The sequence below is a fragment of the Urocitellus parryii genome, chromosome 5 (genome assembly GCF_045843805.1).
Source record: "Urocitellus parryii isolate mUroPar1 chromosome 5, mUroPar1.hap1, whole genome shotgun sequence".
In the NCBI taxonomy this organism is placed as follows: Eukaryota; Metazoa; Chordata; class Mammalia; order Rodentia; family Sciuridae; genus Urocitellus; species Urocitellus parryii.
The window spans coordinates 158547809-158571462 of record NC_135535.1 but is presented as its reverse complement, the minus strand read 5'-3'; the positions used below and the strand labels follow the sequence as shown (position 1 = coordinate 158571462).

Below are 23654 nucleotides of genomic sequence, written 5' to 3'. Positions count from 1 at the left end.
AGCTGGGGCCCGTGAACTCAGAGGGGTGCTGTCTCCCTTCCTCTCAGTCAACATCTAACCCAGTCTCTTCTGTACCCGCCCCATCCCAGATGGTCCATAGATAGGGCCCCCAATCCTGGAAAGATCAACCTGGGTTGAACCCCCTGACCGTGGGCCCTGGGCAAATCACTTATTGTCTTCCCAACTGAACCTCAGTTCTTCCAACTGCCATGGGGGCTAATGTGAGTAGCCCCCTCTCAGGGAAGCTATCGCCACTCAAGATGTCAACCACAAAGAGCCTGGCACCCTCCCCGAGCCTCCCCACCCACAGTACCCCTGGGTGAACTGTGGGAGGCGTGGGCACGTCGGGAGTTGCTCCCCACTCGGCCCATTTCAGAGATGTGCAGACTGAGGCCCAGAGGCCTTCTTCCGAGGCCAGTCAGCCTCTGGGGACAGAACTGCAGTCTGAGCTCCTGGACTGTGTTCTTCCCAGTGTATGGGGTGGCTTCTTGAAAGTCATTGTTGTTTGGCTAAAAATAGTTAAAATCCCTTCCCATGGTGGGTCCTTGGGTAGTTTCCTGAAGCTTCCCCGCCCACCACCCTGCCCCGGCAGGCCCTCCCACACCCGAGGCCCCCGCCTGGATGCCCCCTTCCTGCCGTCATCAGCAGAAACCTAGGCTCACCCCGGGAAGGGTCTCCAGGGCTGCAAGGCTGAGGAGTGGGGAGTCCCGCCATCCCCACCCCACCCTGACTCCGCTCAGCGGGAAGTCCAGACCTGGAGACCAGGGGGCAGACAGACACCCCTCAGGCACACTCGTTCTGCAGCCGTCTGCTGACCTGCAAAGATCTAAGCTCTATGCTGGGCTTTGGGGACTCATGGCTAAACCAGTCACCCTCTGTCTGTACCCCCAAGCTGTTCAGGGTCGGGGGGACACGCCAACAAGCATAGAATGAGCTCCTTGGGGGAGACCCAGCACCCCTCAGCACACACAGGAGCTATGGGGCTGGGGCCTGCTGCGGGGCGGGGGTGGCACAGGCTACTGAGACTCCTCCAGGACCCACCACCTGCCCACCTTCTCCCCCAGAATCCTGAGTGCCACAGGGCCCGGCAGTGAACCCCAGGTCCCCTGGAGAAGGCCTGCGGTCGGATCCATCCGCAGAGCACAGCTCTGCTTGGCCAGGAGGGAGCAGGACACCCTCCCCCTCCCCCTCCCCCAGCCCCTCCCCAGCGGCCCAGCCCCTCCCCTCCCGTCCTATTAATAACTTGTGATACCATTTGCTTTTGCTGTCACCAGCACTGACAACTCAGAAGCCCCCAAGAGCTGTCTGCAAAGACACAATAAATGAGAACTCTTAATTAACACCTCCCTTCACTAAGTAGATTAATGGTATGCAGTCCTGATGTCAGCCACCGTACTTGCCCAGGACCCAGGCAGCTTGGGCAGAGGGCAGGCTTGGCTGGGGAGCCTCTGCAGGACGTCAGTGGGCAGCAAGGTCATGGGTGTGGGTGCCCAGGGCTGGCCTGGGGACAGGGCCACCGTCAGGAACTGCACAGTGGAGAGGGAGGTGGAGAGGGAGGTGGAGAGCCCCGGGACGCTCCCCAGCTCTGGCTCCAGCTCCGGGTGGCTTTGGGAAATTGCTCCAGGCCTCGGTCTTCTTCCTCTGCAAAGTGGGCGCCATCTCTTTTGACGCCTGTCCTCGGAGTGTGGGTGGGGTAAGAGATGCCGGATAGGAAGGAGGTCTACACACTGTAGAGTCCTGCGCACAGCTGACAAGTTTCAGCCCCGCCCTGCAGCGGGCAGAGTCACTGTCAGCTGGACAGGCCCCTCCTGCTGCCGCTCAGGACACGCAGAGGTCCCTGGGCATCCCTGAGCCTCCTCAAGGACACCTGGGGATCAAGCAGGACACCTCCTTGACCATTACCCTCAGGAAGCCCAGGGTCCACCGGGTCAGCTGGCGGTGCTTACAGCAGATGAGGCCGCGACAGCAGCGTCATTCTTAGTCACTCTCTTCCAAGGGAAGTCATCCTGGGCCCAGGCTGAGCCTGGCCCTGACCGAAGGGAGCCTCAGGCCCAGCCCTAGCCAGCCCTGGCCACCCTCTTCACTCAGGAGCCAGAGGGACCCCAGCCATTGCCCCAAGCCCACCCACTCTGGTGCTCCTCGGTTCCAGGTGACGCCATGTGCCAGGACTTGCCTGGCAGAGAGACCCTGCTTCCCCAGGGATTCACACCGTGGGCACTTTCCACCAAGGGGAGCACCCACTGCCCCCACAACAATTAGGTGTGATTAGCCATGCTTCCCAGTTAATGCCATTCCCAGGGATCTGCACACAGAGACCAGAGACATCTAGTAACTCACCAAGGGCCACACAGCAAGAACTGAGGCAGCCACTGAGAGATTCCTCTGTCTTCCTCTTGGCAGGGAAACCTTCACTGCCCTGGTTTTCCTTCCTCACTTTCAGGGGCTGGAGCAGTGGCAGTTCCGTTTCATTCATCCACTGAGTCACTCAGCAAACGTTCATGAAGCCCCCACTTCATGCCAGGCACATGGGGGTCCATAATTGGCAAAATAGACATGGCCCCCCTCTCCTGGGGCTCAAGGCCCTGCAAAGACAGCTTGTCCCCTGTTACCTGCAGCAGATGTTTCACAGTGGCTACCTCACCTCCTCCCCAACACACACACACACACACACACACACACACAGAGGCTGGCAGAGCTGGGTCACACCTGAACAGAGCTGTAATGGACGGTGGTGGGGCCAGGGGGGGGAGAGGCCCCAGATCCCTGTGTCTATCTGTGATTCTACAGTAAAGGGGCTGTCGTCGGCTATGGGAACACAGAGTGCTTCATTAGTAACCGGGTCCTCGCGGGCAGGCGATGAGCAATGATGTCATCATGTCCCCAAGCACGTGGCTGACCCACAGTGACCCAGCCCAGAGCCAGCATCTCTGCAGCTGTGGATGGCTGGGGACAGGACAGGGGCCAGGCAGCAGCAGAACTGCCCTCCAGCCCTGGCCCTGGGTCAGCAGGCCATCCAGCCTCGCCTTGGCTTCCTGATACTGCGGGTGCTTCACCCCGTCCAGCCCCCAGATTCCCAGGGCCTCCTCAACCCTCGATGGAGGACTTCCAAGCCGAATCTGGACCCTCCACCCAGGGGCAGCCAGGAGTCTGGAAGTCGGGAGGCCTCAGATCTAAGCTTCAGCCTCTGCTGGGCACGGGCAGCCGGGTGACCTTGGGCGAGCTCCTGACCCCAGGCCCCTAAGAAATGAGGCTGCCACAATGTCCTGTTCTAGTGGGCTTCTCACTACTGGGACCAGAAGACCCGACAAGAACAATTTTAGAGGAGAGAAAGGTTATTGGGGGCTCACGGTTTCAGGGGCTCAGTCTGCAGACAGCCAGCTCCGTTCCTTGGGGCCCGAGGTGAGGCTGGGCATTTGGTCCAAGGTCGTGCGGCAGAGGACAGTGGCTCAGGACATCACACCAGGAAGCAGAGAGAGACCCTCCTCACTACACACCCCAAGGCGCGCCCCCGCCTCCTCCAGCCACACCCTCCTGCCTCCCAGTGGCCCCCCTTCCCCCCCCCCCCCCGTCCGTCCCTATCTGGGTACCGGGGCTCTGGCTGGGCCGACCCTCCTCTAGCCACCACCTCACCTCTCAGCCTCTGGGAGGGCCTCACACGTGAGCTCATATCACCTTCCCACTGCGCGTGTCCCTGCGCCGTCCCTGGGCTGGGCTCGGGCTGCAGACCCAGCCAGGTCCCCCCTCCGTCCCCTCCCAGAGCCAGCTCTCCAGCCTTCCACACCAGAGCCCATTGGCTCGGTCCCCAGGTTCCTTGGCTTAAATCCTCCCTGGTCTCGTCGGGTGGCCTTCTGGCTTCTGAAGAGTGTCCTAAAGGACAGACCACACTGTGCCCAAGGTAGACATGTGAGACTGCTCTGAGCCTACCTGGGCCAGCCACACGTCCTGGTTCCCAGGGAGTCCCCATGCTGTGGCCACCACCCAGAGTCCTGGCCTGAGTCCACACTTCCCTGGGCTTTCAATTAGGGTGCCTTGGGGAAAGCCAACCCAAAGACTGAGCCAACCCGGGGGGTCACTCTCCCTTCACTCTTTCCCCGGAACCCCCTCCCCGGAGGCTCCTGAGCCTCCTGAGTGCCACACAGGGGACAGGAATGTCACAGTCCTAACAAGCATTCCCTCTGCAGGGCTTCTGTATTGGAAGCTGGGACCACTGACCTGAATTCAGCCAAAGGAATGACTTTCTCATGGTGGAATCATGGACATGGGCATCTTGGCAGCAGGACGATTCGGGGATGGGAGCCTTCTTAGTGCCCCTCCGATTTTACCTCTGGGCTGACACGCTCCCCACTGGGGAGTAAGATTTTTCCTACACAGGGACAATGGATCTGGGGGAGGGTCACCAGCCCTACCAGCCCCGGGCAGGCACTGGGACCCGCAGCCTGCTTTTCAACAGCAGGGTTTAGCAGAGCAGTCAGGACAGCTGTGGCTTTAAGATGACTCCTGAGCCTGAGAAGCGACAGTGGAGGGGATTGATTTTTGGGTCCTCCTGGAGACTGGGATCCAAAATCAATCTGGCAATTACCAGGCAAGGTGTGGAGTGGCCGCGGGTTCCACCCCCACCTCCAGGTCGCCTCCTCCGCTGCAGGCGCGGGCCCCCACCCCCACCCCCACCCGGGTGCCACCCACACACTGGGGGACCCTGGCAGCTCCTGAGGACTCAGCCAGCCTGGCTTCTCCCGCCCTTGTCACCTGGGCAGGCACAGGAGAGCTGGGCTCTGCAGCAGGAGGCCCGTCCCCTGCACCCCAGGGCAGTGGGCATTTCTGAAGCATGGCAGCAGCTCCTGGGGACCTCAGCTCCTGAGGTCCAGGCAGGGGGTGCAGAGACTGTCCATCCTTGTCCTCCACCCACGCTGCTGCCCAGGCCTAGTGAATGGGCAACTGGAACACTTAAGCTCAGCACCCCACTCCCAGTGAGCCCCCACCCCACCCTGCCACACACATCTGGGAAGACAGTGGCTCCAGAGGAGAGGGAGGGGGTTCCAGAGAAGGAAGGGCTGCCCCCAGAGAGGGGACCTGGCTTGAAGAAGCTGAGGAGGAGGAGGGCCCCGTTTTTCATTTCTCCCCCTCTCCTGTGCTGTGTGATGCTGGATGATTTCCCTGCCCTCTCTGGGCCTCGGGTCCTATCTATAACAAGGGATTGAGACTAGAAGATCCGACGAAGTGGGTGAGACAGGACAGGGGACACTCAGGACGTGAACCATGACACTAGGTAGGGTTTTCCAAAGCACACATGGACTTTGACAAATTCAGCCTCTAGGGTCCCCAGCAGAGGCAGGCGTGGTTGAAGAGGCAGGGACATCCTTAGCCAGGTCCCCAGCGAATAAGGACTCACCTGGGATCTTAACCCTAGCTCCTGGCTCAGCCTCTTCCCTTCCCCCTGGCCTGGCTAGGGTGGGGGCCACTCCCTGGCGGGGCTCAGCTCAACCCCTGAGCCACCACACTGCAGGACCCAGGGCCACGGCTGTGAGGGACACTCCTTTGGGCCCAGAGCAGGAGGGTCGGGCCTTGAGATTCCTCCCCAGGCCTCCCAGGCCCCTCCTGCAGCCGGAGCAGGGCCGGCCCATGCAGCAGAGCAGGGGCCTGAGGTCCAAGTGCTGGGGGGAGCTCAGTGGTGGAGCGCTGGCCTAGCAGGCTCCATCCCAGCACCACACACACGCACACACGCACACACGCACACACGCACACACACACACACAGTCCACACCTGTCCAGCACAGGCCCTCCGCCACCTCCTTTGATCCAAGACAGATTCTCGGACACCCAACACCAGACCTGCAGCACCTCTGGCTGAGAGACAGGGCCTTCCTCTTCCTCGGGGACCTGGAGGCTCAGTCAGAGAGAGCTCTGACTCCTGCCCCCTCCCCCCTCCCCCTCCCCCACCCTCCCTCCCCCCTCCCCCCTCCCCACCCCTCCCTCCCCCTCCCCCTCCCCACCCCTCCCTCCCCCTCCCTCCCCCACCCTCCCGCCTAGCCAAGGACAGGGTCCCTCTAGCACAGCCAGCTGTGCCCTTGGCCAGCCGCATGCAGGTCCACCGGCAGAACGGACCTGTCCATCCGCCATCTGTCCACTCCACACGCCCTCTGCCCAGTATCAGACCAGAAAGAAATCCAGCAGAGCCTCTGTCCCCAGGGAGCCCTGTGGACAAGGCCACCTGGCCTGGGCAGAAGAGGGGAGGGCCCCAAGGCACCCAGCCACCAGCCCATACTCTTCCCCAAAGGTCAAGGGTGAAGGTCACCAGTCCCAGGGAGTGATGCAGGCAGCCCCTACTCCCACATTCCAGGACCTCAGAGTGGCCAAGCAGAAGGACCCTCGGTGGTCATCTCGGAAAAGCCCCTGTGCCTGTGCAGGCCGCTGGGGTCCCTGAGAAGGTGTGTCTGTCTCCATGCCAAGCGGGTGGCCGGCCCCCAATGCCCAGGGAAGAACTGGGTGTGGACTCTGAGCCACTGGAGAAGGCCTCCTGGAGAGGAAGACACCACTGGGTCCTGGGGGAGGACCCCAGAGGCACAAAACAGAAAAGTGGTACGGAGAAGAAGGTCCTGGGTGCTGAGCAGGCAGTAGGATGAGCCGGTCAGCGCGCAGGGCCTGAGGGTGGCCGACTAAAGCGGTGACATAGGGACAGCCCTCCAGGCACGGGCAGGACACGGTCCCCCCGGCTGCTGACACCAGCCTGGCATCGGCCAACTCCTGTCTGCCCTGCATGGCATGCAGGGGTCACCTGAGACCTGCTGATCTGCATCTCTTCCCTGTTCTCTAGGAGGCCGGTTGAGAGCCACCTTCACGATCTCCATGATCTCTTCAGTGCCCACGTTTCTTTCCCTCGTTTTTCTTGCTCAGAGACAGTTTTTTAAAAATGAGTCCCCGAGCTCAGCCCTTCCCAGCCTCGTTGATCTTGTGCCCCACCTCATCTGTTCCAAGGACCTCCGTCCCCCCGCCTGCCGCCGCCTTCCTCCCAACAGCTATATCCGGATTCCTGCTCGTCCTCGGTGACCTTGTGTGCCACTTAGAGCTCTGCGGGTGCTCTCTCTGCCAAGGAACGCTGGACGCCGGGGAACCACAGAGGTCACCTGCTCCTCACCCCCGACACTGGAGGCCCTTCCCGCACCCCCTGCCCAAGGTGAAGCGGCCTGGAGCCCCGTCCTCCAAGGACAGGCTGCTGGCTGTCCACAGGGCAGCCGTGTCACTGCTCAGCCGCCCAGAGTGGCGCTAACCTGAGCCTCCCGCGCTCCTCTGACATCGTCCCCCGGTGACTCTCAGGATCCGGCCCAGCATCCCCACCGTCCCCACCGCCAGCCGGATCAGGGACCCTTCATTCACTCCCTGGGACTCCTTCAGGCCAGATGTCCCTTGGGTGCTTTGAATGTCCAGGACACGTGACAGTGGCCCTCCACCCTTTCTTGCGTTCCTGCTGGTGGTGACTCAGTCACCCTGATATCTCCAGCAGCCGCCCAGGGACAGTGGTGACTTCTTCCTCATTTAAGCAGGAAGTCACCACCCCCCCCCCCACCTCTGGAGCCAGCGCTGCCTGCAGGGATCCCCTGGAGCAGGTGGGACTCCTCTGCCCAGGACAGACCTCACACACGGACACCAGCACGTCCCCTCCATGTCGGACGTCCTCCACCACCCTGCCCCCCGGGGCCCGGGCACCACCACCCCTTCGAGGGACACTCACAGTGGTCGGCATCCATCCAAGGGTAAGTCCCCCGGGCCACGTTCTGAGCACGGCAGGACAGATGTCCCCTCTTAGGCTCCCGCTTGTGCCAGACCCTTGGCAGCAGCTGCTCCCGCTTTGGGCTCTTGAGAAGCCAGTGGAAGTCCCAAGTGGACTTTGCATGAATGTCCTACAGGCGATGCTTGAGCCATCGGCCATGCGTCCTGGATGGCGGACCACGTTCTTTCTGCTGAATCCCGTGTCTTGGTTTCACCCCGGCGTCTCGCCCTGCGGAAGGAAACCTGTTGGGGCTTCTCTTGGTTGGGCTGTCCCTCCCAGCCTGGTGACACAGCCAGACCCCACCTTCAGAGGCCACCCCACTCCTCGAAGGCAGAACTTCCCACATCTCACCCTCAGTCAGCCACGCACCCTGCACTCTCTCTAACCCACCCATGGCTTCAAAGTCCTCTAGTGGCTGTCCCCAGTCTACATTTCAGCATCCCTAAGCTGGGGACAGAACATTCTCCATGTCTTGAAATCCAGCTCCTCCCTCATCTCCAGACCCCCTCTTCTGGGGGCCATGCACTACTCCCCCAGGTACTTCCATGTCCCTCAGAGTACCAGCCAAGTCCTGTCCCCTAGCTGCAATGGCCCTGCCCATATCCACACGTGACCCTGCACAGACAGCTTGGGGCCCGGGGGCTCTGCCAGGTGGGGCAGTAGACCATCAGGCCAGGCACTGGAGGGTGTGGAGTGCAGGTATGGATAGAACCAGGAGTCAGGCGGGCAGAGGGCGGAGGTGGTGAGATCACCAGAGACCAAAGGCAGGGAGCCGCCAGGCTCCTGGGTTTCCTCCTGCTCTGCCTTTATCTCCAGGCCACCGGGAGGAAGCTCTGGCCTCCAGGAGGACCACACCCCATGCCCCAGACAGACAGAAGCCCCCTCCTGCAGGTCCCTCTGCAACTTTGTCACACCAGGCCCCGCAGCTAGAACCTCAGGTGCCTCGGTGCTTCCAGGGGGCTTCTTAGCGCTGAGCAGCATGTGCCCCTCCCTGGGAACAGAGACCAGAGCCTGGCAGCCCCAGAACACTGGAGAGGAGAATTCCGAGGTTCAGAGAGGACACTCGCACGGCTCGCCCTGGCTCTGGGGCCCATCAGGATCACCGACTATGGCCCAGAATTCAGCCTTCTGTCCCCAGGAGCCTCTCTTTCCCCGAGGACACCCAGGAGTCTTAGTCAGTTGAGGCCCTTTGGCTAAAGATCTCTCAGAGGGGTTGAGGCAAGGAAAAAGCTGAAAAGTGTGGCCCGGAGAGAAGCCATTGTTGACAGGAGGAACTGAGGCCCGGGAGGGAGGCCAAGGCCAGGTGGAGCACGCCGGGCAGGCCCCCTGGCCCAGCTCCTGGTGGAGGCCGCAGCTCCTTGCTCCGCAGCCTCTGGGGGAGATCCTGTGTCCTGGCTGGTTTCAGCACGACCTTGGGCCAGTCACCTTCTCTCTCCCTCCTGCATTTAAAGAGGCCTCCAGCTCAGCCTCGGCCTGTGGGCCCATGAGAGCTGAGCCACTGCTGGAACCCGGCTGTGGGAGGGGGAGCAGGGCCGGGTGACCCTTCAGGCAGAGTCCCCCTGGCACCCTGAGGGACCAGGACTCCTCACAGACAGAGGGGCCCTGCCTGCTGCTCCCCGCGTCTCTGCGTCCCGCCCAGACCAGTCTCTCCAGCAGCTTTCCATCCTGATGTCGCCCTGTCCTTGTCCTCCGTGGTCGTTCTGAGAGTGGGACAAAGGCGCACGTGTGCATGCAGGTGTGTGTGGCCAGACGCTGGCTCGCAGCAGCACACACAGGGGCGGGCAGTGGGCCACGAGGAATGGGCGTGCTGCTCGGGGCGTGTGGGATGTGAGGGAAAGCGACACAAGGCCCACTGAGAGCCACACAGAGCGGCCAGGGACCCGGCCGAGGATGGCGGACATCTCTCAGCACTAGCAAGTTCTTAAACCTGCGGACAGCGGCCACTGCCCCCCGCCCTTCCCCAGCTTTCTCCCATTCTGAGAGCTGATGGACACCCGGCCTCCCTTTTCTTTCCCTGTCACTGTCCTTCAGACCCTTGAAGGCTGTGGGCACACCCCATGGGGTCAGTCTTTCCAGAAGTGATATCCACCCTCGAAGTGCTGGGATGAGCAGGAGAGGACATCGGGAGCCACATCACCCGCCCCCACTCTCACCGCCCCCACCTCCTCAACCCCAGGAGCCTCACCTCCTCACCCCCCCACCCCTCACCTCCCCATCACCCTCACCCCTCACCTCCTCACACCCCCTCACCCCTCACCTCCTCACTCTAAGACACCCTCCCCTCACCCCCTCACCCCACCCCTCCCCTCACCTCCTCACCTCCTCACCTCACCCCCTCACCCCCTCACCCCCTACCCCCTCACCTCCTCACCCCTCCCACCCCCTCCCCCCTCACCCCTCACCCCCTCACCTCCTCACCCCCTCACCCCCTCACCTCCTCACCTCCTCACCCCTCACCCCCTCACCCCCTCACCCCCTCACCTCCTCACCCCCTCACCCTCCTCACCCCCTCACCCCATCACCTCCTCACCTCCTCACCCCCTCACCTCCTCACCCCCTCACCCCATCACCTCCTCACCCCCCCACCCCCTCACCTCCTCACCCCCCCACCCCCTCACCTCCTCACCCCCCCACCCCCTCACCTCCTCACCCCCTCACCCCCTCACCTCCTCACCCCCCCACCCCCTCACCTCCTCACCCCCTCACCCCATCACCTCCTCACCCCCTCACCCCCTCACCTCCTCACCCCCCCACCCCCTCACCTCCTAACCCCCCCACCCCCCCACCCCCTCACCCCCCCACACCCCCACCCCCTCACCCCCTCACCCCCTCACCCCCTCACCTCCTCACCCCTCACCCCCTCACCTCCTCACCTCCTCACCCCCTCACCCCCTCACCTCCTCACCCCCTCACCTCCTCACCCCCTCACCCCCTCACCTCCTCACCCCCTCACCTCCTCACCCCCTCACCCCCTCACCTCCTCACCCCCTCACCCCCTCACCTCCTCACCCCCTCACCTCCTCACCCCCTCACCCTGTCACCTCCTCACCCCCTCACCCCCTCACCCCCCCACCCCCCTCACCTCCTCACCCCCTCACCCCCTCACCCCCTCACCCCCTCACCTCCTCACCTCCTCACCCCCTCACCCCCTCACCTCCTCACCTCCTCACCCCCTCACCCCCTCACCTCCTCACCCCTGGGCCCCTCTGTCTGAACCCACCAGGCCAGCCGTGCCCTCCTGGGGGGTTGGAGAGCAGGGCAGGTGAGGGAGTGTCCTGAGTTCACGGACAGCCTTCCATCCACTAACAGACCATATTGGGAGTCAGGGATGGACCCAGGGACAGCGGGGATGACTGCTGTCACCCAGGGAGGGACCCCAGTGGCGGGGAGCAGGTGGGAGTGAAGGAGAGAGGCCCAGGCCCTGACACAGGGACGCGTGCTCCCGAGGGCCTGGCAGCAGATTCCACGTGGGGGAGGAGAGGGAGGCGCAGAGGGTTCCTGGCCCTGAAGGCCACCCTCCCCTCACAGCTGGCGTCGGACGTGGGCCTGCCTCTGCTGTGGCTGCGGGGCCTGCTCCTCACGACACCTGGGCCCAGGTGACTCTGCTTCCAGGAAGCACCGGGGACCAGGAAGCACCGCAGACTCCTGGACTCACCAGCCACCGGCCCATGGCTCTTGAAGGTCCTCCGCCCAAGGCTGCCCCCAGAGCCCCAGAGCCGCCGGACCAGGTCCCTGCCACCACGCAGAGCCCCCTGTCAGAGGTGGCTGGCTCCCTCTGGGGCTGGGCCGGGGTGCAGAACCCCTGCCCCAGGCTTCCCCGGGTCTACAGTCCCTGTCTGAGCCCCAGGTGGAACAGCGCTCCCCTCCTTCCCTGTCCCCATCTCTGGCTATAAACCTGTCCTGTAAAAGCCCATCAGAGTCCTGGCCACCGGCCACCGGTGGCTGCTAGAGAAAGAGGAGGAGGTGAGAGGCTGCACCCTGCCGCTCTGTGAGTCATCAGAGGTGTGCTTTATCACTTCCCAACATGCTCTGTAAACGCCACTCGGGCGGCTGTGCTTACAAATCACGGAATTCATTTGATACTGGGGACCTGGCTGGTGGCCTGGGTGAATCCAGCAGGAACAGTCGGGAACAGCTCCTATCTAACTGTGCCGTCATTGGCAGCCAAGTCACAGTGTCTCAGCAGCCTCTGCCTCACCATCTGTAAAATGCGGATGCAGGTGACAGGGGGGATTTAGAGATCCCAGGTGCACATTCGGGGCTCAAGGCCTGGCACAGAGGAGGCCTCAATGAAGGAGATGGCAGTGACAAGTGTTGGAGTGTCTTTGGGACCAAGGGTCGGAGAAGGTAACAGGGTTTCCAAACCCAAGGCTCCCATCTTGCACCTCTCTGGAGACTGGCCGTTGGGTGGGTTAGTGGTTTTGTGGAACTGGGATCAAACCCGGGGATGTTCTACCACTAAGCTACCAGCGCTTTTTATTTTGAGACAGGATCATGCTAAGTTGCCCAGTCTGGCCTCCAACTTGTGAGTCTCCTGATTCAGCCTCCCAAGTTGCTGGGATTACATGTGTGGGCCACCCTGCCGGCAACGGGCCCTTCTGTATCCCAACCCCAGGGTGAAAATGATCTGAAAACAGGGCACACGGGGTATCACCATATCCCACCCTCCTCCTCCTCCTCCTCCTCCTCCTCCTCCTCTCCTCCTCCTCCTCCTCCTCCTCCTCCTGGTCTTCTTCCTCCTCTTTTTATACAGCAGCTTCAGGTTCTCTTCCCACATGACATGCTTGAGCCTCCCCACCTCCGAACTCCTTCAGCCCTTTCAAGCCCTCCATGCTGATCTACTGGGGTTCCCGGCTCCTGGATTAAGAAGGATTCTGCAGCTGGTGCAGTGAGGCACGCCTGCCATCCCAGCGGCTTGGAGGCTGAGGCAGGAGGATTGCAAGTTCAAAGCCAGCCTCAGCAACTTAGGGAGGCACTAAGCAACTCAGCAAGACCCTGTTTCTAAATAAAGTACAAAAAGGGGGCTGGGGATGTGGCTCAGTGGTTACGCCCCCCTGGGTTCAATCCCTGGTACCAAAGTAGAACAAGGATTCTGCAGCTTCTTCCCGCACCCCCGCCCAGGGTCTTATTCTTTCCCATAGTTTGACTGGTGCATGTAATCGTACATAACGATGTATTCGTCATCACATACTCATACCTGCACACAATTGGCTGCCTCGGTTTTCAGCCCTGTCCGCCACTGACCTTAGAGGGTGTAGGGCGGCCCCGAGAGTGGCCTCCCCCTTAACCCCTCCTTAAGTTCTGATCTCCTCTCTCCCCAGGTGAGGGAGGAGCTGCTGACGAAGAAGGGGAGGCCCTGGAGAGCCCGGGGCCCACTCCTCCCTAAGCTCTCACGGGGGGCTGCGTGCCCCCACATCCACACTGGTCACTTTGGATCCTGCAGCAGTGTAACAAAGCAGGCAGGGAGGTCAGAGCCGTGGCCCAGCGAGCTGGCGGTCCCGGGGCTTCAGGAGCCATCACGCTGGACCCTGGGCACTCAAACAGCAGAGAACAACCAGAGAGCAGGTGCCCGGAGCCCAGGAGGCCAGTGGGCAGGAGCAGGAACCCACAGGAGGGGAGCCTTCCAGCTGAGGCCCCCTCTGCACCCCTCCTTTTTGCCACTTGCAGTGTAGACGGCGATGAGCAGATGGGGGGCCGTGCAGAGGAACTTCTGAGGCTTCCAGACCCACCCCCCGCCAGACCTTGTTCCAGCTCCTGGGGGGCCCGGGAGGGTGGGCAGTGGCAGGTCAGCCTCCTGTTCATAAAGAAAGAACCGAGGCTCGGGGAGGGGACCTGGCCCTACCTCCCCATCTCCTGGCCGAGCCCATGTCTCCCTTCCCCAGGGCCAGGAGCGGCAGGACCGTGATGCTGCTCAACTGTCACTCTGCGGCAGGATGCCGCGTGTCCCCACTTCCTCCCTGCCCTGGCATGTCACCCCACCTGCCCTGTTCGCGCGCTGTTCTAGGGACTCTGTGCATGCCATCTCTGTCCCCTTCACCAAAGCCTCGTGCGGGAGACACTCAGGAGCCCCTGTGTGCACAGGAGGGAACTGAGGCTCGGAGCAGCTGAGAGGCCAGCTCCAGCCGGGGACTCCCCAGGTGTGTTCTTCTGTGGCCCTCAGCTCTCCCGCTGCCACCTCCAGCCAAGGACACATGTGTTGTGACCACGTGTTGCAGGGACTCCCTGGACGGTCTCCCCAGGGAAGATGGGGAGAGGATCTGGGTGGACACTGGGCTGGACACCGACAGACATGGGCTTGGTTATTCGACCATCCATGCTGCCCGGCGCCTGCCAGCTTGATGTCACACGAGATGCTCGGTGAAGTCTCGAGAGCCCAACGTGCCGTATCCAAGGCAGTGGGTGGTCTGCTGCCTGAGGACGTGGGGCATTGAGGGCCCAGGGGAGGCAGGAACAGAAGGACTGAGGCTCTGCGTCTTCAGGCAGGATCCTGTGGGCGTGGAGACTGTGAGGCAAGGGGCCCAGGACGGCCACCAGCCCAAGATCGGAGTCCACACGTCCCAGGGACCAGGCTCTGCCTCCAGCCCTGGTCCAGCCCGGCCATCCAGGAGCCCGTCCCCTGCACTGTCATCTCCTTGGGCTCTTCACTCAGGAACACGGGGGCCTTTATCAATCCCAGCGTGGTGCCACCTTCTGAACAGCAGTGACACAGGGGAGAGCAGCCCACAACAGAGCCAAGGTCAAGGTCTGGGCCCAGCCAAGCAATTTCCACCAGCACCCCCCCAGCTTCCCAGCAGGTGCCCCGCACACGGAGGGCTCACAAAAAAGATTCTGAAGGACGCACGGTTGGCTGGGTACAGTGGCGCACGCCTCAGCTCCCAGCGGCTCCGGAGGCTGAGGCAGGAGGATTGCAGGTTCAAGGCCAGCCTCAGCAACTCGGTGAATCCCTAAACAACTTAGCAAGACCCTGTCTCTCAATAAAATATAAAAAGGGCTGGGGACGTGGCTCAGTGGTTAAGCGCCCTTGAGTTCAATCCCCAGTACCAAAAAAGTCAAAGCATGGTTGAGTGAGCCAATAAATGACGTGCCCTGTGCTCCGTGCTGTCACTTTTAAGCAGAATAGTGGCAGCTACTGGGCAAGGTCACTGTGAGGTTCAGAAGCCGTGCATGGTGTCTCCAGCACCACGTTCAGGGGCACGCAGAGAGCTCAATAAACAGGAGCTATGGTTACAAGCCAAGGCCTTTGCCCTTCGGGGGCCACCAGCTAATCGCCTCTCGATGGCCAGGCCTCACCCCTCGACTTGGGCATGAGCCACAGGTCAGGCCACAGCCCCCGAGACTCCCTCACTGTCCAATACAGTCCAGGGCTCTCCAGGCACACGCAGAGCACCGAGCAGAGGGGACAGGAATCCTGACCGGCCTCGACTGGACAGACCCCACACAGGTTTCTGAGTTTTGCTTCATCAGGGTGACACAGACGGATCGTGACATAAATACCACCACTCAGGCCGGGACGTGGCACAGAGGTCACAGGCTGTCGGGCCAGACGGCCCGTGTGCTCAGTCTCCACCTGCTCAACTGCTGTCCCCCCTCTCCCAGGTCTGGGGAGACTCTCCCATGGGCTCCTGTGCTGCCCAGGCAAGGGCCTCGTGAGAAGGAGCTGGGAGCGACCCCTCTGACCCCTTCCCTGCCAACCTGACTGTCCCTTGCAGCCCAAGGTCCCCTGTGTGTTCAGGCAGCCGTGAGCAGGAGGATGCCTCCCTCTCTAGACACGTCCCCCCAGCGTGGCCTGCCCCCTCTCCCTCAGCACAACTTCCCTTGCAGAGTGGCCCAAAGCCACAGGCCTGGCTGCCCGAAGGGAGCATGGCCCCACCAAGTCACAATGAAAATCAGCTCCTGGGGAAGAGGGCACCAGGCCAGGAGGGCAGGGCAGGGACCTGGCCTCACTAGAGCAGGGAGGCAGAAGCTGAGACTGCTGGATGACTCAGGTGATGTGGGGTAGAGGAAGGCAGGGAACAGCATGTGCAAAGGCCCAGGGGTTGGCAGAGAACAGGAAGAAAAATCATGCTGGAATGTAGAGGGCTCAAGCTGGGGTCAGGGGGCTGAATCTCATCCCAGGCTTTGGACTCCCTGGGTCCCTTTACCCCATCTCTGTGACCTAGAACCAAGTCCTTTCCACATAGACACTTCCCTCACACGTCAGCATGTACACAGGTGCCCCTGTTGTCCCTGGCCTGAAGTAGCTCTGAGTCCTGGGTCAGACTCACCAGGGAACCTTCTGGGAGATGTCCCCCTTACACCCCCGCCCAGCCAGTCAGAGGAAGGCTGGTGCCTCACCAGCGACCTACCTGAAGAACGTCACACAGTACGGTCACTGTGCCAAAGCCATGGACTCTGGCTGAGTAACCAGCAACTTAGTGAACTTGGCAGTGAGTCCTGGTGGGCACTTGAAGCCCAGGCTTGAGGATCTACTCGGCCCCTTTCTGGAACCAGAGAAAGGCAGGTCATGCTCCAGGTCCAAGCTCTCTGCAGCCCAACCTCGTCCCCATCACCACCTCCTCCAGGGAGCCCACCCTTCCCTCTCCACCCCCATAGTTGCCGTTGCCCACATTAGAGGCTGAACTGGGGGCTTCATTTATCCTCTAGGGCTTGGTGACCTGGACGGAGGCCACCCTCCTCTTGGCAAGTTGGCTCAGAGGAGAGTCACAGTGAATCATTCAAGAGGAGCTCAGAGCCCACGACCTCCAGTCAGCAACCCTGAGCCGGGCTCGGGGGCACACGCCTGTCAGACCAGCAGCTCAGGAGGCTGAGGTGGGAGGATGGCAAGTTCAAAGCCAGCCTCAGCCACGCAGCGAGGGCCTGAGCAACTCAGCGAGACCCTGTCCATAAATAAAATGCAAAAGAGGACTGGGGAGGTGGCTCCGTGGTTGAGTGCCCCTGAGTTCAATCCCCAGTAGCCCCCCGCCCCCCAAAAAAATCAATCCTGGTGCCCATTGGGAGAAAGCCCCGCTCCCCTGGTACAGAGAGGAAGAGGTGGACTGCCCACCTGTCTGTATCCCCAGAAGACAGCCACTTGTCTCGTCTGCCCAGCACCCAGGCCAGGAGGGGGCCAGAGTGCGAGTGTTAAGTGAAACCAGGAGACGAGCCATCGGCCCCTCCGCTAGCCAAGCTCCCCGGCACCCAGGACTCCAGCCGAGCCTCTGCCCAGCCAGGGAGCCCACTGACCAGATCCTCCCTACTCACCCGAGGCAGCAGAGGGGCTACCAGGCGGGGCAGCGCGGTGGGTCCTCTGGGTGGATCCACGCTGCCCATGTGCCAAGGAAACAAAGCAGCCACGTGGGCGGGTGTGACTTATGGCTTTAATCTCCTGATAGAGGCCTTTAAAGATTATTTCAGGGATGAGAAAAAATAATCCTGGGTAATGAATCACGGCCCTAAGAAGCTGATAAGCAGTCAGGAATCTGGTGGGGCCTGAGTTCCTGATTTAATTAAAGTCTCCCAGATCCTCCCTGAAACAAAATCCATCGTGGCCATCAAGGTGATAAAAAGACTGCAGTCTCTTTAAACTAACTCACCTGCCTCGTGAATCTTCTTCCTAGGGAGAGGGCGGAGGAGGCCACGGCTTCAGGATCCGGGTCTCCATCCCTGCAGATGGCCTGTTCAGGGTCTGCTAGGGACCCCTGAGGGACAAGGGGTAGCACCCAAGAGCCAGAGGCAGACCAGCACCTAGAGGACACAGGGGGACAGGTCAGACAGGGGGCAGGATGCTGTGTGTCCTTGGGTCATCGCTGCCCCTCTCAGGTTCAGCTTCCACACCTGGCGTCCAGCCAGGGGTGAAGCCAACCAGTCTCCACCTAAAGCCCCACCTTCCCAAGAGGTGAGGAGAGGGTGGCGGGTCCACGTGGCTGAGGCTCCCTCCTGGCCCCCAGTGGTTGCCCCCAGAACCCTGCCCACGGCGCAGGCCTCCCTGTCCATGTGCCCTCTGCTCCTCCCGGTCCTTCTCCGTGTCCTGCTCGTGCATACACCAACCCCAGGGAAGGCTCCCTGCCAACACCCGCAGAGACTTGGAGCCACCCGTCCCTCTGGACACTCACAGTCCAGTCAGGGGTGGTGACTTGTACCATGTCCAGCCAGAGTCACAACAGGGACAAGCAAAGGGCAGGCTCCTGGAGCAGGCAGGAGCTGGGGACTCCATGTGGCCTGACCACCAGGTTCTACAAAGGATCCAGAGAGAAGCCAGGGGTCTGGGCCTGGGAGGGTGGATGTGAGTCCCAGAGAAGGTGAGGGCAGCAGCCAGTGACCTCTGCAGCTCAGAGTCCAGCCCGTGCCCTTAGGGAGGATAGACTTACAGGGGGACAGGCTTCCGGGGAGGTGGTCATGGTTGAAACCTTGTCAGCCTCAGCCCTGGCGGCCCGGGCCTGTGTCCTGTGCTGGGGACAACTAGCAACTAGCCCTGCTCCCCAGAGGGCCAGCGCCGCAGGGTCGGGGCTGCTGGGTAAGTTTGATTTTCAGATTAAATACAGTAATGTCCAGTGTAAAGGTGTCCCCAATGCTCCAATTTTTTGGTTACATCTGGCAACCTCGTGAGGGTCCCCTGCGCCCCAAGTCTGCCCCAGAACGGCCCCAGAGGGGAGTCCCACACAGGCAGCCTGGATGGCGAGCTTCTAGCACATGGCCTCCCCTCAGGGCCCAGGGTCCTGGAGCCCCGAGCTGGTGGGACAGTAAAGAGAGAAGATGCCACCCTGAAGCTGGACCCTGGGACAGGGGTCTGAGCCTGGTCCCCACACAGGCAAGTCCTCTTGGGCCCTTCCCAGGTCTGTGGTGGGGAGCCAGGTGCTGGCTGCCACCCAGCGGCCAGCATTGGAATGGCAGGCTGTGGCATCCAGGTGGGCGCCCCTGACCAAATGCTCCTCCTGTGGTGCAAGGTTAGGATTTTCACCCCACTAGACAGAAAAGAAAGCTGAAGTCCAAGGTCACCTTGGGATTTGCCAAGCCCCTATCCTTGGATCGGCCTAGTCCCCCGCTCCAGGCCTGCCTCTCTCCTGTCCAGTTCCTAAGTGGGCCTCGTCCTGCCGTGTCTACCAACCATCAGGGGCTCCCTAGTGCCCACGGATGAGACGACCCTTCTCTGTGCTGATGCGCAGAGCCCTCTACAACAGCCCAACTGTCATCCCTCACTCTGCCTCTGCACCTGCTCTGCCTTGGCCTCCTGGGGTCTCCCAGCCCTCCCCTCCCACCAGCGGGCACCTGCCACAGTGCCCTCTCCCCCATCCTGTGGCCGCTCGCTCCCTGTGTCCTCCAGCCCTGACCTTCTAAGTCTAAAAGCCCTGGAGAGCAGGCTTCCCATGTCTTTTCTAAGTTCATCTAACTCATAGCTTTGAATTCCATCTATCTAACAATTCTGTCCCCTGGGCCACGTGTCCCCTGAATTCCAGACTCTCACGTCTGCCCACCATTCACCCCCATGCGGGGTCTCACAGACAGCTCTAGCTGGTCAGAACTGGACCCCCACGCCTCCTTCTAAACCTGCTTCTCCATTCTCCCCGTTTCTCCGTCTTCCCAGTTATTCGAGCTAAAAATCTCTTTCCCGTGCACCCGCCCCAACCTGCCCCTGGGCCGCCCTCAACCCAGCCGGCTCTGGCCACTTCTCACAACCAAGCCCTGGCCCAGGGGGGCCACCCATCACACTCACCACTCAGGACAAGCCCAGGCTCCTGTGTCCATACTCTCTGGCCTGGGCCCACACGGGCCTCCTGGCTGACCTTCCCCCTCAGTCTCTTCTACACGTTCATTTTGTCATTCATCCATTCGAGGAGGGGCGGGGCCCACACTGTCACAGAGAGTCCCCGGCACGGGACAAGGCCACAAGGGAGCTATTGAACAGCCGATGCCAGGAGTCATTGTTTTGTGGGGACTGAGGTGGTGGCTACAGAGGAGAAGCAGAGGGGGTCCCTAAGCCAGCAGCCGGTGGGATGGCGAGGTCTGAAGCTGGCTCAGAGGACGACCACATCCCCGATGAGGGGGCTGGGAGAGGGGAGGGGGTCCAGGAGGAGATGACCAGGAGGGAGCCTGGGGGAGGAAGAGCCCAGAGTGAGGCTGGGGTGGGCTGGGGTCAGATCCTCCTGGCCTCCAGGCCATGGTGGCAGTCGGGGTCTATCCTGAGAGCTGCCGGGAGCCTTAGAGGGTGTGTCTCTGCCCAGGTCCCTGGACACCTCCAGATGGGCTTGCCCACTCAGCCTCCGGCCCCACAGCAGAGCGAGCGCTGAACGAGACTCGTGAGAAGCAGTCAGTCGGGCTGGTGAGTTCATGCACCAGCTCTAGGCCCAGCAGCCAGAGGGTCTCCCCCCAGTCCCCAGGGTCCCCAGGTACAGAGGTCCCAACCAGCCCAGACAGTAAAGAAGGTGCCTGGGCTGTGGCCTCCATGGCAGAGGCTGGCCTTCCCAGAGGCAGGGGATGTCCTGAAGGACCCCAGCTGTCCTCCTGGCCTCCCACACACACTGATGCGCACCTCCAGGGCGTGATCGGGGTTTGCCCTAAGGGCTCCCAGGGAGCGGTTTCCTAGGGGCTCCAGGGGGCCCTGGGCGCTCACAGGCTGACCCGCAGGTCCATGTGGGGATCCGAGGCTCCCTGGAGGAGGACATGGAGGACAGTCTTGGGTGGGTTCAGGAATAGCAAAGGGGCGGGGGGCTGTGTCTGCCTGGTGTGCACCCTCCCTGGGGGGACAAGAACTAGGTGTGGAGGACAAACAGAGTCAGATTGTTGGGGAGGTGGCGGGAGGGCACAGGGCCTCTGGATGGCCGAGACGACTGAGGAGTGTCCCCAGCTCAGGGCATGGGCAGCTCTCTGAGGTCAGCACGGGCCTTCTCAGTAGAGACAGGGGCACAGTGTGTTGTCCCTGGAGCCAGGTGGCCCCACGCAGCATCACCACGGGGCACACGATTTGGGAAGACTCTCTCCCCAGCAGGCCCCGCAGATCCCGAGGAAACCAGGCCCTCGGCGCAGGAGGCCAGGAGCAGTGGACACAGCAGCTCTTGCCTCAGCTCCCCCTGGGAAGATGGCAGAGGGGGGACAAGGAGACCAGGACAGGCATTCTGGGAGGTGGCGGAGTCTGGGAAGCACTCGCGCCCGGGCCAGGAGCTCCTAGGTCTCTGACCTGGTGCTTCCCTTCCCTGAGCCTCGGTTGCCTCATCTGCTAAATGGGCAGATGACCTTCCACCCCTCCAAACCAGGGTGACCGGGCAGACACAGCTGCGTGTGGACAGCAGGCCTGGGGACACGGGGACCTGGTGGAGCCGGGATGGAGCCGGAGGCACTCGATGTCCTTCTGGAGAAGAATCCGGAAGGGCAGGGCGCGCTCCTGTGTCTGGCCTCCTTCCAGAACCCACAATGGCCCATTGTGGCGTCCATCGGCCCCACCCAGCTGACTGTCTCCTTTCCCACACGATCCCAGGTGGAAGCTGGCTCCAGCCCCCCACACCACCCAAGGTGCTCGTTCCTGAAGGAGCGCCAAGTCCTTGGGTAGCTTCTGGTGGATCCTTCCTATCAGAAAGGGAAACCGAGGTCTCTTCCCCACCACCAAAGAACCAAGAGGGGATTAGGACCAGAGCTCTGTTCCCTGTCTGTCCCCAGGGCAGGAAGAAGGAGGCCCCCACCCCAGGTCCTGCAGATCAGCCTGCAGCCAGTCTCCAGTGAAGCCCAGCCCACAGGTCATCTCAGACTGTTCCAGGTACCCCAGATCAGGAAGGTCAGCCAAGGCTCGTCCAGAGACACAGGCATCCCAGAATACTTGGGTAGGCGTGGGACGCCTGTTCCTCGGGATAGCTCCTCCAAGCCCAGATGGCAGGCACAGAGGCCAGCCTAGGCCTGGGGGGTCGCAGGACCGTGTCAAGGGGAAGCCTCGGGACTCCAGCAATTGAGGAACAAGTGGGAAATGAGGTCAGTGGTAGAAACCTGACCCCAACACTTCCCCCCCCCCGTGACCTTGACAAGTCCTTTGTGCCTTCTGTGTCTCAGTCTCCCATCTGTTCAGTGAGACCTGAGTGCTGTGACCTGTGTGGGTTTATCTGTGACCTTTGGAGGTCTGCCAAGCTCCTTTGTCACTTCCTTCTGTGCCACTGCCCCAGGCCTGACCCACACCCTGGGGCAGAGTCCCAGGTGCTAAGTCACTGTCCTTCTGCCCCTGCACACCTGTCCTCAGCCAGCTGTCTCTAAGGTTGTTCACAGAGTCCTCCGACGAGGGGCCACATGTGAAGGGTGCAGAGACAGGTGACAGCGTCCCAGGAAGACGGCCCAGTCCACTCATAAGGCTCAAGCAAGCCACAGAGGGAACTTCCTGGGGCTGAGCGTCAGGAGAACCCAAGTTATGCCATGTTGGTTTGTTTGGTTTTTCTTTTTTCTTTTTTTCTTTTTGGTAAGGATCTTGGAGATTGAACCCAGAGGTGCTTAGCCACTGAGCCACATCCCCAGCCCTTTTTTATATTTTATTTAGAGACAGGGTCTCACTGATTTGCTTAGGGCCAATCTAAATTGCTGAGGCTGGCATTGAACTCACAATCCTCCTGCCTCAGCCTACGGAGCCGCTGGGATTACAGGCATGCGCCACCGTGCCCAGAATGATTTTTTTAATTAAGAATTTTTTAATTAAATTGAGATTGGATCAAAGGGTCCAAAATTGCAGTTAGATGGAATAAATACGTTCTAGGGATCTACTGCACAGCATGGTGACTATAGTTAATAATAATATATTGTATACTGTACTTGAAAATTGCTGAGAAAGTAGATCTTTAAATGTTCCCACTGCAAAAAGAAGTAATTATTCAAGGTGATGTATATGTTAATTAGCTTGATGGTGGTTAACATTTCACCCTGTGTGCATACATCAAAACGTCACACTGACACCATAAATAAATGCGATTTTTATTTGTCAAGTATACTTCAATAAAGAAAAAAAAATGTTACTTGCGAAATATTTTGAACATTCAGAAAAGGACAGAAAAGAACATGAGGACACCACCTGGATTGTACTGATGCTAATATCAGCCAGGTGTCGGCTCCGGGCACGCCCCTGCCCCTCTGAGCATGCGCGGTGCCTCCCGAGCCTGGTCCTCCCCTCGCGGGACTGAGGTGAGGCTGACGCGCCCCCTGCAGGCAGAGGCGGCAGGAGGACGGCTGCTTTTCTGAACCTCTGTAGTCACATTCTGAATCTGGTGTAGGGAGGTCTGTCCTCCCGACTTCACGTAGGAGAAAACTGAGGCACAGACGGCCAGGGGCTCATCTGAGGGCACACAGCACCCTGGAGGCCGGTCGAGACCAGACCCAGGACTGTCCCGGGCACAGTGTCCTCTTCTTCATCCACCCCTTGGTTCTTCTCCCACCTCCCTCCACTGGGGCTCCGGGAGGGGATGTTGAGGACCCTGCAGGATCAACAGGTGGGATTGGGACTGCCCCAGTCTGCCCTCTGCCCCTGCACACCTGTCCTCAGCCTACTCCCCCCTGCCTCTGAAAGCCCACCACAGAGTTGGTTGAGGTCCAGCATCGTGGAGGCGCAGGGCAGAGGTGGCGGAGAGACCGGCCCTGCCCCAGTGGTGCACACAGGAACCAAGACACCCCCTCATCCTACCATTAGGGCGTACAGTGATGCTCACAGAACAGAGTAGCCACAGTGGGGAAGGGAGCGAGCCGAGAGGCTGATTTTCTGGATGTGGACTTTGATTTGGGTCTTGGAGAGCAAGCCCTGATGACGTGGAAAAGAGGTGAAGTCCCACCTGGTAGGGGGCACCCCACATTGAGATCCCCGGAAACTTTGGGGAGTGGCAAGGGGTTCTGAGAGGGTAGGGAGGTAGGTGACTGGGGAAGACAGAAAAGCACCTTTCCTAAGCACATACCTGATAAA

General features: G+C 61.1%; 1 pseudogene; it reads right to left on the bottom strand.

Moving 5' to 3' along the window:
- Positions 1-18141, bottom strand: part of LOC113194664 (BAG family molecular chaperone regulator 5-like) — a 42314-nt pseudogene extending 24173 nt beyond the window's left edge.
- Between the last annotated feature and the right edge of the window lie 5513 nt (positions 18142-23654).